Here is a 14,698-nt window from a genome sequence, read left to right on the forward strand (position 1 = left end):
ACTGAAGGACAGCAGGCAAGTCTCAGAGGACTTCTGTTGTGAGACCTGACAGTGGTTAGCAATTTCCTTTTCTCAAATAAATAACCTAGAACAAGAGCACTCTTGGCCATTCCGAGAATGTCTTCTATTAGCCCAGCGAAGTATGGCCAAATCAATGACTATATTACAATAAGGGTCATGACCCACTCTCAGAGACTTGATTCTACTCTTATTGATTATAGCCTTGGAGAGTAAAATTAGAAAAATAAAAAAACTCTATGTGACAATACCAGCAAACAAATACCCTCTACCCCCAATGATACACTAGGAGCAATTTCATACTCACTCTTTTGACAGAGACAACAGACATCTCTCCTCTCAGCTGTGTCAGCGTGACACCACTGTGATAACAAAATGGGCAGATACTAACTATAAGTCAGGCGCTGTTTTAGATGACTAAGCTTATTGGATTCTTACAAATAAAACTCATTTTAAAGATAAACAGTCTGAGTGAGGTTCAGCAACGTGCTTTTACCCAATTAGTATATAGCCCAGTTAACTAAACAGTCTGAATTTGAACTCAAGCCATCTGACCCTAGGTTTTATGCGCTCAAGCTATGAGTTGAAATTCCTAGTTACCAGAGTCCTTGGCTCTAACAAAGCACCAGGCACAGAAGAATGGACAGTCGTGGCTTGATGAATGAGTTACAAATTATTCAGTATTTAACCACTATTTATCAAAGTTGTTAGAGGACCAAATTATACAGTGCCAGAGAAAATGAATAGAGACATATGGACAGTATCACAATAGATCTCTGCACTAGTCACGTTTTTCCTGGGTACTTCAGCTTAATTTGTGCAGCCCAAGATACAATTTACCCTACAGGTCACTGAGAAAGAATATGGCATGGATTATTGCGATATAACAAAATGGCAGGTACTTCTTGCCAGTCTGTTAGGGAAGCTTTCTCCTCTCGGCTAATTTTTTCAGCATTTTAACTAAAAGGAAGCAGAACTTAGACATTGCATATTTAAATAATACTGCTTTCAGGACAGCTTCACATTAGGTTTGGAGTTGATCTTCTAAATATATATTTTTAATTTTAGAAAATTTGTTGTCTAGGGTATCAGCTAAAGAAAATAAATCATAGACAATGAAAAAAAAATTGTTGTCTAAACTGAAATGTTCCTTTGGCAGAAATATCGTTAACAATCCAATGACATATAATAGATTTTTATTGTTAATCACTTTGGTTGACTGATTTGTCCAAGGCCAATGTAAAAGCTCTCTGCATTTCCATGTTCATTGCATGGGACTGGATTTTTTTTATTTTTTATTTTAATTAAATATTGTAATGTTAAGATAATGTCCATTTGGATACAAAAGTTCAAGGCTAAGTCCAGTTGATGACCTATTGGCATTTCTTATTGCAATCTAATGAACTGATATGAATGATATTCAGAGAAGGCCAAAGAAACATTCAAGCAGGGATCTATAGAATAAATTCTTATGGGTGGAATAAATTGTTATGCCTTGTAAATAATAATTGAAAAGGAAAATGAGCTGAGTGCTGGTTTGGGAGTATGGTTTGAGTAGTAGAGAATTGGCCTATGAAGTATGAAGATCTCAGTTTAACTCCATCCCTCAAAATAAACACTAGTATTAAACATGGCTCTCTGAGTCTTCAGGACAGTATAAAATCATGAGCACCAGACAAAAGGTTGCAGTAATGTAGATGGAATTAAATAACTCAAGGTATGGCTTTCTCCTCATCAAATAATTCAGAAAGCCATACTAATAGGAAAAAAGTCATAGTCATGGAGTTATTGTAGAACTTCTGGTCTATTGGTCTGAGAATAGCAAGTTTTTTTTTAAACCGTGTGTGTGTTAAATTTTTTGTCTTATGGTTCACATTTGTATGAAGGAACAAGTTATCATCTGCCACAAATTATCAGGCAAAGTATCCACAGAAAAATACTTTCCTGGTGTCACAGGCAGTCTCCAAATCTCATCAATGTTCTTTCTGGTAGAAATTTTAAATGTGTGTGAGTGGAAAAAAAAATAGACAATCTATAAACCTTGGTAATGAATCCTCTGCCTCATAGGAATTCCTAAAGCCCTGTGTGTGAGTCAAGTTTAAGCCTCAAGTGCCACTAGATGGCACAGGCAAGTTACTAAACCATCCAGTCCAGCTAGTCCTGGAACTGCTCTCTTTTCCTTCACTACTCACCTCTGGTAGGATCCGGAGATCCTTCCTGTGACTTGAATCTATAGTCCTTGTCGTCAAGGTGACAGAAACACACTCTACCCATAGAAGAACTGGGGATACAGGCTGTAGGCCCTAGCAAAATTAAAGATATTAGAGTGTGACTGTGGTTCCCCAAACACCTACACTGGACAATATCAAGGGCTTCCTCACCTTTGAGAATTTTATTTCCTCCGATTAGGAGTGGACATGCAGAATAAAGAGCAATTTCCTTGCCAGTGTTTCGCAGACCACGTGTTAACAAGGATGTGCCCAGTGGGATGACAGCCACTTCCTGGCTTGCACCTGCCAGATCCACTTCCCAACTCACCTCCTCTAAGAAGAACAAGCCAGTCTCTACTGCTCTCTCCTCTTGGTCAAGCTCAGATTGTTCTTATCCTGAAGAGAGCTTGTTGGCACTCCAAAATTTGGGATGCTAGCTTTGGTTAAACTTGAGTGATGGTATTAAAGACTCTTAGTTTTCATTTCTTAAAAGATAAAGTGGTGAGCTTAAAGATGCTCTTATTTCTAAGCTCTAAGCTCAGTTGTTTTCAACCTGAGAAGGGCTCTGGACAGGATTGATCAAGCAGCCTTATAATCAGAGAGAAAGCAAATCCCAGACAAAGCTGCTGTAAAGTAGTCATGCTATCACTGCATGAAGTGGAAATCCAGATGGTTTGCTTTATGAGTTGGAATTTTATTATATTCGGGTCGGGCAATGGTAGCTGACACTTCTAATCTTAGCTATGCAGGAAGCTGAGATCTGAGGATGGAGACTCAAGGAGCAAGACAGAAAAGCCTGACCCTATCTCCAATTAACCAGCAAAAATGTTGGACTGGAGGTGTGGCTCAAGTGGCCGAGTGCCAGCTATGAAACATGAAATCTGGCATTTGAATACTAATAATAGTTGCATTCTAGTCAGTATAATTTTCTACCTGTGACAAAACCCTGTCCCCCACATAGCAGATGCTGATTGACAGCAGGGACACAATGGGCCACGGCCTCTATGTGACAACTGAGGGAGGAATGGCCCAAACAGATCCTCTTCTCACCTGTGACCTAAGCCACAGTCTAATCCTACCCTGCCTCCCTCCCTTTCCTAAGCTTTCCAAAAATCTCCCCCTTAGACATAGGTAGAATTTTCTCACAATAAGCCACTGTCTTTGGGTGCCAGCTGACATCATAGCAGAGCTTTCTATCTGCCCAGCTCCTCTGCAAAAGCAATGCTCATGGTGCCTTCTGCCCTGCCTGGGAGGGAACCTTTCTAACAAAGGGCCTGTTTCTTTGGGGAGGAAATAAGAGAGAACAACCAACTTTCTCCAGGTTCAAGGGCTTCAATATTAAGTTGATACAATTATTTTCCTTTGTAAAGAGACCCTCCCAAGCCAGCAGTGGGATGGGTTAATTCCTCTTGCTTCCTGGAAAGAGTGATTGGATCCAGAGCCATCTATGAATCAAAAGACACCAGCACTAGCAGAGTCTTGTGGTCAGGGTGGAGGGGCGGGAGCTCCCCTTTGCAGAGCTCAAAGGAGGGGAGGAGCCTCACCCTCTCTGCTAAGCCTCTCATCCCTTTGTCCCAGTGCCTCTGCAGGGCTTTGAAAGGTGTCCTGGAAGTGGAGAGCTAGCTGGGGACAGGTTCCCTTTGGAGCTTACAGCCACTTCTATCAGCAGCGGCCACCCCCTCCTCACTACTGACTTCCTTTGATTCTCTGTCCTGTGACCCACTGCTCTGCCCTTCCCTTCTTTTTCCTTCCAGAGCCCACACTTCACCTGGCTTTGAGGACATGGAAGGGCTGTCTCTCCCTGGGTGCTTCACTGACCCCTCCCCTCCCCACTACCTCATCCCAGGTCTCTGGCAGCTCACTGGGACGCTAAGCCAGTCTTTCTTCCTCAGGCTTCCTCCCTTCCCAAAGCTTTTCTTTCCAAAATGGAAAATTTGCCTTCTTTTCCTTCTATCTCCTTCCAGATGCTGCTCTGGCTTATAATTCAGAGAATCTTTCTCATGAAGCCACTTCCATTCTGTGTAGGCGAATATTTGCTTTGGTAACTGAGTACATTTCTGGAGCTTTGATAAAAATACTGGACTTGCAGGGAGGGGGAGGAGGTGTTGCGAGTGTAGCTCAGTGACAGAAAGTCATTTATCAAACTCTAGGCTCTGGGTTCAATCCCCAGTACCAACATCCTCATCCTCATAAGACTGGCATGTATCTAGAAACTTGTAGGCTTGCCTTTTCATAGTACGTGGAAAAGAACAACTTTTCCTATTAAGGACTTGGGTGTGTTGTTGGGAACCAGCGCTGAGTTGTCCTCTGGGACTGTTAAGAAGATAGGCTCCATTCCTTGGCCTTCCTTTATGGTGCTTGCTTGGGGATTAGCAGACTTAAAAGTTGCATTGGGTCAAAGGTCCCTAGAAGAGAGGCAGGGGCTGCATGCTTCGCAGTGGGATCTATCTAAGATTCACACACCTCCTGAGTCACCATGCCAGTCTGGGCGCAGCTCCAATCCCTCCAGTTGGCATGAAGATCACAGATTTGAAGTTGGCCTTTATTGGCATGGTTGCCAACTATGCATGTTTTGACAGAGATCCAAAGGTCATCCGGACGCTACAAAAATGGTAAGAATGAAGACCTAGCTAGCATCTACTTCAGATGAATCCAACCCATTATCTACATTAATTACTGGGAACCTGATTTCTCAGCACCAAACACAATTTCTTAGGTTTGGGTCTTGGAGCTAGGAAGGATGCAAAATCATTATGCAGAGTCTGGGCGGAGCCTGGCTCCAGAACCCACAGTGTGATCACCCCAGTGGCTACACAGATGGATTATGTCACTGTCACTTTCAGCAGTTACTATTTTAACTGGATAGTGCACCATGTCCGACTGCTGGGAAAGTCAGCTGTGACCTTTTGCCCCCACCTTGCTTCCAGCAGGGACAAAATGCTGTTTTCAGTTGGGGCCCTGTTCCTCAGCTACCCATTCCTGAGGCAGTTTCTGGAGGAAAGGAAAGACTCTTGTTCCTTCTGACTTGAGAACTTCCCCCAGAGGTCAAGTGGGTGTGGACACAGTAGACCTCCCCTCCTGAGACAGGGAGGCAAAGGGGAAATGGGTTCAGAATGCAAATCGCACTCAGGCCTGAGTTTCAGTTCCGTGTGCAAATGCAAAGCAAAAGGGCCCTGCTCCAACTTGGGACTGGAGTCTCTGTGAGCAGAGGAAAGATGAACAGTAGAGGAAGCAGGTGACCTCTCCCATGGACAGGCGCCCAGCAGGCTGGGCGGGAAGGGGCATGCAATTCATTGATCTGGAGGAAATAGGTACCAGCCAAAGGGCTGTTTTAACTGAAATTAGCTCTACCTAAAGGAGGCTATTTTTTCTCAGTATCTTGTCTTTTTTTTTTTTATGTTGCTCAAATAAGGCACACACATGCTAGACAAATAAGGACAGGTTACAAAGGATGTGTTAGTCTTCTTGTGAAATGGGGACAGGGAGCCCTGAATTCTTTTTCAATGCTTCCTAAGATTACTTTGCTATAAATATTAATTGAACTAGTCACCTAAACTCAAACTCACATAAACACCAAACTCAAAGGAACATTATAATTCACGATTATATGTGTGTATTAGCTCACGGGCAATTAAACAATGAAGAAATAAGCCAATCCGTGCCCTGGTATGTATTAGCAGCTCTCAGCATTGATTTCTCCCCCAAAGCAAATTGTCTTATTTGATAGAATATTCTTAAACTGGGGTATGTGAAACCAATGTCCACTCTAGCTCTTACTGGGTATGCGACATCAGGTAAATCCTGGAAACTCTGTGAGCCTGTATTAGTTTGCTAATGCTGCTATAACAAAATGCTACTGATTGGGTGGCTTAAATAGCAGAGATTAGCAGGTGCCAGTGGTTCAAGCCTATAATCCTACTTACTAAGGAGGCTGAGAACTGGAGATTCGGGTTTCAAGGCAGCCAAGGCAGGAAAGTCCGTGGGACTTTTATCTCCAATAAATCAGCAAAAAAGCCGGAAGTGGAGTTGTGGCTTATGTCGGAGAGTGCTAGGCTTGAGTGAAAAAACTCAGGTACAGTGCCCAGGCCCTGAGTTCAAGTCCCAGGGCCAGCACCAAAAAGAAGAAGAAGGAGGAGGAGGAGGAGAGGAGGAGGAGGAGGAGGAGGAGGAGGAGGAAGAGGAGGAGAAGGAGGAGGAGGAGGAGGAGGAGGAGGAGGAGGAGGAGGAGGAGGAGGAGGAGGAGGAGGAGGAGGAGGAGGAAGTAAAAGAAAGAAAAGCAGAAATTAGTTTTCTTACAGTGCTAAAGGCCAGAAGTCCAAGGTCAAAGCAAGGAAGGTTTGTCTTCTATTGTTTCCCTCCTGCTCTGTAAGTAGACCACATTTTTTTGCTGTGTATTCATGAGTTTGTGTCCTAATATCTTCTTATGAAGACATCAGTCCGATTGAACTAGTGCTCATCCTAAAGCCTCTATTTGATTTTATTTCCATCTTTCAAGGCTGACTCTCAAGCACAGCCACATTCTAGAGTTCATGCACTAGGGATTAGGGTTTCAGTGTAGGAATCTGGGAAGGATACAATTCAGGCTGTAACATTGCCCTAACTTCCTGTTGGTAAAGCTAGAATAAGACTTAATCTCTTTGCTTGTTTTGAGACTTGACTAAGATAAAGTAAGGAAAAGGACTTTGGATAGCATCAAGTGCTATATACAAAGACCAAATGTCACTCCGTGGGGGTGGGGGAGGGGAGCTGGGGTCAACAGTTTATGACCATGTGTCCTATAGGCCTGGATGAAAGTTGCCTTCTCTGTACATACCAAAATGGGGAGGCCAAGATCCATGGGCAAAGATGAACTTGCAAAAATGCTGATAAATACCATGCCTTCTTAGGAACTTGAGATGAAAGTGGTATTGTAAACAATTTGTTCATTTATTAATCCATTGTCATCCATTGCACACATAGTCTGTTGAGAGTTTCAACAACCATTACCCACAGATAATGCAAACAGCACAGAGGCTAGAGAATTCTATTAGAAATTGTGCAGAGAGGACTTCCAGTTTGTTTCTCTGTGAGCATGCAAGAAACCTTACCCAAAATAGCTCTGGCTTTCTCCAACTTCCCTCTGACCCTTCCTTCCTCAGTTGCTGAGGTTGCTCTGAATCTGCAGGCTCAGAAGGACTTAGAGGTCATCTTGGGTCTAGGTCTGGGACCACAGGGGTCAAACTCAAGCTGGGCCAGAATTGGGGTTCTGTCGCTTTTGGAAACTGGATATTTGATATAGTGAGATCATCCTGGGTTTTACTTTGAGGGGTAGGGAGAGAGAGAGAGAGAGAGAGAGAGAGAGAGAGAGAGAGAGAGAGAGAGAGAGAGAGAGAGAGAGAGAGACCAAGGATCAGGAACAGTGATACACATGTACAGAAAAGCAATGAGTCTGTGCTTGTCCTTGAGTGGAGAAAGGAGCATTAGTAGTTTCATTGTTAAAGATTCTTTTTAAATGTTGAGATTGACCCCCAGGCTTCCTTGATGCTAGGCAAGTGCTCTATCACTGAGCCATATGCCCAGCCCAGGGATTTCTAACTAGTACTGAAGAGTGAATTTAGCTCCTAAAGGATAAAACACAATCATCTCTGGAGCTCCATAGGACTTTCTGGACTCCCTCAGATAAAGAAACCAAAAGCATTCACCAGTAACTCACATCTGTAACCTTAGCTACCCAGGAAGCGGAGATCTGAGGATTGTAACCTGTGAAATGTATCTCCAATTAATCAGCAAAAAGCCAGTAGTAGAGCACTAGTCTTAAGTGAAAAAACTAAGGGACAGTCTCCAGACCTTGAATTCAAGCCCCAGTACACACACACACACACACACACACACACACACACACACACACACACACACACACACAGAGAGAGAGAGAGAGAGAGAGACCAAAGTTCATGATTCTTATATAAAATGCCATAGTATTTGCATATATAGCCTACCCACATTCTCCCATATACGTTTAGTCAGCTATCCATTGTAATAACCAATGCAGCATAAGTACTAGATAAATAGTTGTTGTAATGTATTATTTGGAAATTATGTATTTTTGACTTACAGTTGGCTGGCTACATAGATGTAGAAGTTGCAGATAGAGAGGCCCATTGCAATGTGATCATGCAACGGAGCATGACACCCAGGTTCCCCCTTGCCTCAACTCTCAGAATCCCTTCTTGATTGGGCTCTACTTCATAGGATGAAGTGTATGAATGATGAGAAACAGCAGCTCTACCATCCTTGAACATCCAAAAGCAAAGAGGGGAAACCTTGATTTCTTTCTGATAGCCTCAGTATGAAGTCGTACAGGACAAGAGGAAGGCTGAGAAGAAATAAGGAGAAGGAGAAGGAGAGAGAGAAAGAGAAGGAGAAGAAATTTCAAATGCAAACTCAACAGAATGGGATGAACAGAGACCTCAAGAATTTAACTTTTTACCTCACACCATCAGGTTGTTTTGTAGCTTAGAAACTCCTTTTCTTTGGACTGCAATCTTGCTTTATTTCCAAATCAGGACTGGAAATTGGAATTGTGAAGCCAAAAATATCAAACAGCCTTAGATCCTTGGTTAAAAAACATCAGCAGCAGCACACGACAGAACTTACCTCCCCCATTCTTGACATTTCATCATAAGAGGAAAACCACAAGCCTAAACCTAGCAGGAGCTCTTAGAATTAACTCATAAGCCTTCGTGTACTTACTAGTAGTTTTTAGGTCTCAGAGGTTCAGAAATAATGTAAGATGTGGTTATTTAATATGCGTTAGGGAAGAAGGAAACAAAAACACATTTTTGCTCTCTTGCTAAACAGCAGCTTGGTTCCATTACAGCTGTTTAATTTAGCATTTCTAGGCTCAAGGGAATGCTTTCCATGTGACACTTATCTGCATAAATTTGGAATAAAAGGAGTTAGCTTGTGTCAATTGAGCTTTTTAATGGCAAATAACACCCTAATCAGACACTGTGAAGTAGAAAGGAATGCATTCAAATGTATTAGGTAGCCTTCCCCAACCCCACCTCCCAATCCCAAAAGGGCTCCAGAATGAAGCCTAGAGCAGTACATCTAGCAACAACCTCTGAGCTTAATTCTAGAAATGATCTGGTGGATTTCCACTGACTCACTATGGGGCCCAAGGCCTCTCCCCTCAATGAACAAGCAGCTGGATCCTGTCTACACTGGGTGTAGTTGCCACATCTTGCCAGCATGTCCCCAAATTCTAATCTGACCCCTCCCCACCCCCCAATCCCACCCCTGTCCTCATGTTCCTTCTCCAAAGAGTCCTATGTAAATCTCTTCCCATGTCCTTTCAATCTTTGCCCAGTTAAAGTGGGATCATGCTCGGGGACTGTGTGTATACCTGACACACTGTAACCAGTTATTTTTGCCTGGCCAAAGTTGGTATGTCCGGAATGGTACCTGGGGCTTCAGTTTGATGGTCAGCATGTCTGGAGAGGTGGTACAAACTCCACAGAGACTAAATCTGCCAGGGTGGGGGGCCTTAGTCCCCATTCTGCCATAGGCATGGAAGGTATTATAACACTGAACCTATTAGATCAATTAGACATGACTCCGAGGGGGGACAAGTGTGAGGCCTCAGAGGATAGCATAGTCTGGAGTCACAGTAAGATATAAAGTTCTCACCTACCTTGTAAGGCCTCTTGGCAACAGGGCCTGGAAGCCTTTAATTTTATGCCTAATGGTTACCTGGGAGTCCCTGAGGACAGTGAAAGGACTATGCTCTTCTTTCTTGGTTGGTTCTACAGCAATGCCCAGCCAGGGCTCCCAGCAGACCATGTATGGTGAGAGCTTTTCATCCTTTCGTTCTTCCCTCTTGAGGGTGGAGGGCAGACAGGGATGATCACAATTCTTCCCATTACTATGTAACGTGTCATTTTCCATGTGTGCATGGAGTAAGGTCATATATCAAAGATTTCACGTTGTGGATGACTAGCCTGAGAATTAACTGTGCCTCGTGGGTTTCTTTGTCTAGTTATTCACTCATCAGGAAAGAATGAGAGGTATTTCCCCGCTCTTCTCCTAAGTGAGGACCCGGGTTCTGTTCCTGGGTGTCTGGACTTCTCTTAGGCATCTCAGTCTGGGTTCTGGGACAACTCAGGCTACTGGAAGGATGAGGGCTCTGCAGGCTGCTGGGGCAAAGGAAGGTGGAGGAGCCTTGAGGCTGGCCAATGGGAAAAGCTGAGGTGCTAGGATGGCAAAGACCTGTTCCAGCCATAGGTGTTACCTCCTGGAAGGTTACTTAGAGGAGGGTTTGTTACCAGAAGGCCAGTGAAAGATGGCGCACTGACATGCAAGGTGCTGATGGTCAAGCCAAATGGTCATAGACTCTGCCTGGAATGCACGAATGGCATATCCAGCATTACCTACTGGCCAGAACTGGGACTAGCCAAGCCCTGAGATTATGGAGTCAGTGAAGCTTATTTGAGATGGAAACAAGCAGTGAGCAGACAGGCAGGGCCACATCCCCAAGTACAAAGTGACAGGGAGTGAACTCTAGACTTGGAGAATTATGCTCGATAGCCCAAGAGTACCAACAGCAGTCTCAGAGAGCAAAGTGGAATTTGGACTTCTCACTAACCCTTAAAAATGACACTTATTTATTTGTTTATGTATGTGTTCTTGATTGATTGATTGTGTGCTTATCCTGGAGTTTGAGCTCAGGGCCTGGGCACTGTCCCTGAGCTTTCTTCCTCAAGGCTAGCACGCTCCCGTGAGCCACAACTCCACTTACAGCTTTTTTGTATGTGCTTAGTTGCAGATAAGTGTCTCATGGACTTTCCTGCCTGGGCTAGCTTCAAACCATGATCCTTAGATCTTAGCCTCCTGAGAAGCTAGGATTAGGTACTCACAGGTGTGAGCCACTGACATCTAGTGAGATTTTCATTTTTTTAAGGAAATGATGTTAGATTTACAGGAATGTCACAATGAGAGTAAAGAAAGTCAATGTCTATGGCTTACCCAATTGTTGACATAGCTACAGGACATTACTCAAAACTCAGACATCATCCCTGGCTGGTTTTATTATTGTGAAAACTGTAAACTTTTGTAGGGATGTCATCCCATTCTCCACTCATATCCCCTTTCTGTTTCATGATCCAATTCAGGGTTCCATATTGTATCTAAGTTTCCTATCTCCCTCATGTCTCTCGCCATTTCTCAGTCTTCCTTGCTTTTTTGCTTATGACTATAGTCTTGACTAGCACTGGATAGAGATTTTATACAATGTCTTCCATGCTGGTGATTGTAGAGGTTTTGCTCATGACTCAATTGGGGTTAAAGGACTTATGGTAGAATCACACAGGGTGACGGTCCCTTCTTGTCAAAAGGTACATGAAGCCTAGATGAAATCACCCCCTAGGTCACCCCAGTCTCTTGTTCATTGTTTTTTTGCCCGTGCTGGGTCTTGGACTCAGGGCCTGAGCACTGTCCCTGGCTTCTTTTTGCTCAAGGCCTAGCGCTCTACCACTTGAGCCATAGCACCACTTCCGGCTTTTTCTATATATGTGGTGCTGAGGAATCGAACCCAGGGCTTCATGTATACGAGGCGAGCACTTTACCACTAGGCCATATTCCCAGCCCAAACCCCAGTCTCTTGGATCAGGAATGGTGACCATAATTCTCTCACATAAAGAATTATTTTCTCTTTCTTTATTCTATCCTTGATAAACTCCTCCCATCCTTTACATTTTTCAACAGAAAAATGAAGAAATGTGAAGCTACTGACTTATCTGTTATATTTGTACCTTAATAAGGGCTTTCTCAAACCCCTCTAGCTCAACCAAAGTAGTAACTGTAATGGTAGGAATTTCAGGCTCGGTGACAGTTGTGTGTAGGCGGGTGGGCTGGGGCGATGAACGTAAGCGCTCTCAATTGTACCACTCAGAGAGTGTCCTGCTCCTCCTATATATAGGGCCAAACCACGGAATAGTCTGTTTATAAAATCTTGGTGCAGATTTGAAAACTTAACACTCCTACATGCATATGGGGGACTGCCCTACCATTTATTTTCTAATGCAGGAGGCGAGAGCACATTTAGAAGTGCTGATATTTACTTAGGATAAACCAGGCAAATTTGATGGAAGGCATCCTAGGAGAGAATCATGTCCCTTTTCTATCCCAAGTGCAATAAAACAGTCATCTTTCACATTTTTTTTTTGGTACCAATCCTGGGTCTTGAACTCAGGGACTGGACACTGTCTCTGAGCTTTTTGCTCAAAGTTAGCATTCTAACACTTCAACGAAAGCTCCACTCCGTGTGTGTGTGTGTGTGTGTGTGTGTGTGTGTGTGTGTGTTGTGTGTGTGTTGTGTGTGTGTTGTGGGTATGTGTTGTGTGTGTGTGTGTGTGTGTATGTGTGTGTGATTAGTTGGAGATCAAAGTCTCATGAACTTTCTTGCCCAAGGTCCTCAGATAGCAACTTCCTGAGTAGCTAGGGTGACAGCTGTAAACCACCAGGGCCTGGCTCCCATACGATTGAAATTGGAGGTTATAGAAGGGGAGATAGGAAAAGTCATTTGTATACTCTTCAGAGTGTGTGGTCATTCATAGGCAAAATGCCACCGCCACCCCTACATATACAAGTTGCTTCCAGAATCCTCTTTTATCTCCACACTTACTTCTGAGGTTCTGAGAATTATAGACTTTCAGGTTTAAAGCTTTCGGCAGAAAGCATTTTTGTGGTTGCAGCCAACGGGCTCTATGCATCATTCAGATCAGGTGAAATGACAGGCACTGTAGTTATTGGAACATGACAGAAGTTGTTTATTGGGCTTCTGACTTGTAGAGACGCAGTGAATTTAGCAGCAGATTTAGGGTAACAAAGCATGGTGATGTTTTTTCACATCCTGCTGTCAGAATTAAAATCCAATTTCATAAGTCTTCCACTTGGGTCCTTGACAGAAATCATCTTACAGCATCTCCTTAACGTGGGTTGTGTTACGACAGTTCTGTGGAAAGTTGGAGTCAGGCAGAGATTGGGTGGAAGACTTAGGGAGAGACTGGAGTTTTGAGCAGGGCCCTTAGAAACTGAGCTCAGGGAGCCTCACGGAGCTCTCTGAGGTTGAAGCTAACTAAAGGCTACCTGCCTCTGCCCACGTGGCTACAATCTTTCCTTCAGCCCTTTAGGTGGATATTGGGCTGCTTGACTGAACACAAGAGAATACCTTTGCTCCTCTATGGTATAGAGAAGGTTAGTCAAGGCAGTGGGAAGATAATAGAAAGCACAGGTCAACAATGAGGCAATTAAAACTAGCTTCTAGGGGTCACTGAATAGGTGGGGAGGACAATCTAGGCAAAGGCTATAGGGACTAAAAGACCTCATGGAAGGTTTGAGTTACTGTAGGTAGAAAACTCAACTAACTGCCATCAGAAAGAACAATGGTATTATTTCTCAACAAAATGACATTAAGAGCTGAGCCCAGTGGCTTGGGTCCATAATTTCAGTATTCCAGAGGCAGAGGCAAGAGGACCATGAGCTTGAGGTCAGCCTGGACTGTACAGTGAGACATTGTCAAGATTCTTTTCTTAAGAAGACATAGGATTTTTAAACTTCAATTGGGAGACTGTACATAGCAACAGAGCTAAGAAAGAGTAACTGGGAAGAAACTTGAAATATTAAGGAGATGGGAAAGCTTATTATAATGCTCTGCAGCAGGCATACATGTTGATGATGAGTTGCTAGGACAACAAAGTTAACCTAGAAGACCCTCCGAAGTAACAGATGATATAGGAGCCAAAGGAGAAGAGTTGAATTATTCAGACAGCGACGGAAAAACCGGTTATTTGTAGAAGATTGAAATTACAGCTACATCTGAAATATTCAAACATATCACAGATGGATTAGCATAGAAGTAAAACACAGAGCTTCTTAAAAGCAGAAGAAAATCTCTTTCTAAGTACCACCACTGAATACATTATTCTGAGAAAGGATGAGATTTATGGATCTAAAGAAACACTGAACAACAAAAAGGCAAATGATAAGCTGTCAAAAAAAAACAACATTTCAGTGTAGCTATTTTTACAAGGAAATCCCCAAAGGACATGAACGAAAGAAGTACAGGTACCCAATAAGCACGAAAGAGTGTTAGTTATATAAAGGAAGAACTCAGTATTGAGGTAGCACATTTCCACCCACTAAAGTGGCAAAGCTTTTAAAAGAAAGGACTTTAGCAAAATGTATTATGATCCTTGAGAAACAAAAATGTTCATCACCTTCAACTTCAACTTTCACCTTTACAATCTCTCTAAAGGTGGAATTTTGAAAGTCAGCTGGAATTTTAAAATCATATTTCTTCTACAAAGTGTGTCAGCTACAACCCAAAACTACAGTAAAATCATAGTCGATACCTTCTTATTTTATGATGTTTTGAAGAGAAAGAGCTTGTGGTCAGATCATTGAGTCATTAACACTGTGACAATGGGGAA

Source organism: Perognathus longimembris, chromosome 2, assembly GCF_023159225.1.
Source record: "Perognathus longimembris pacificus isolate PPM17 chromosome 2, ASM2315922v1, whole genome shotgun sequence".
NCBI classification, from domain to species: Eukaryota; Metazoa; Chordata; class Mammalia; order Rodentia; family Heteromyidae; genus Perognathus; species Perognathus longimembris.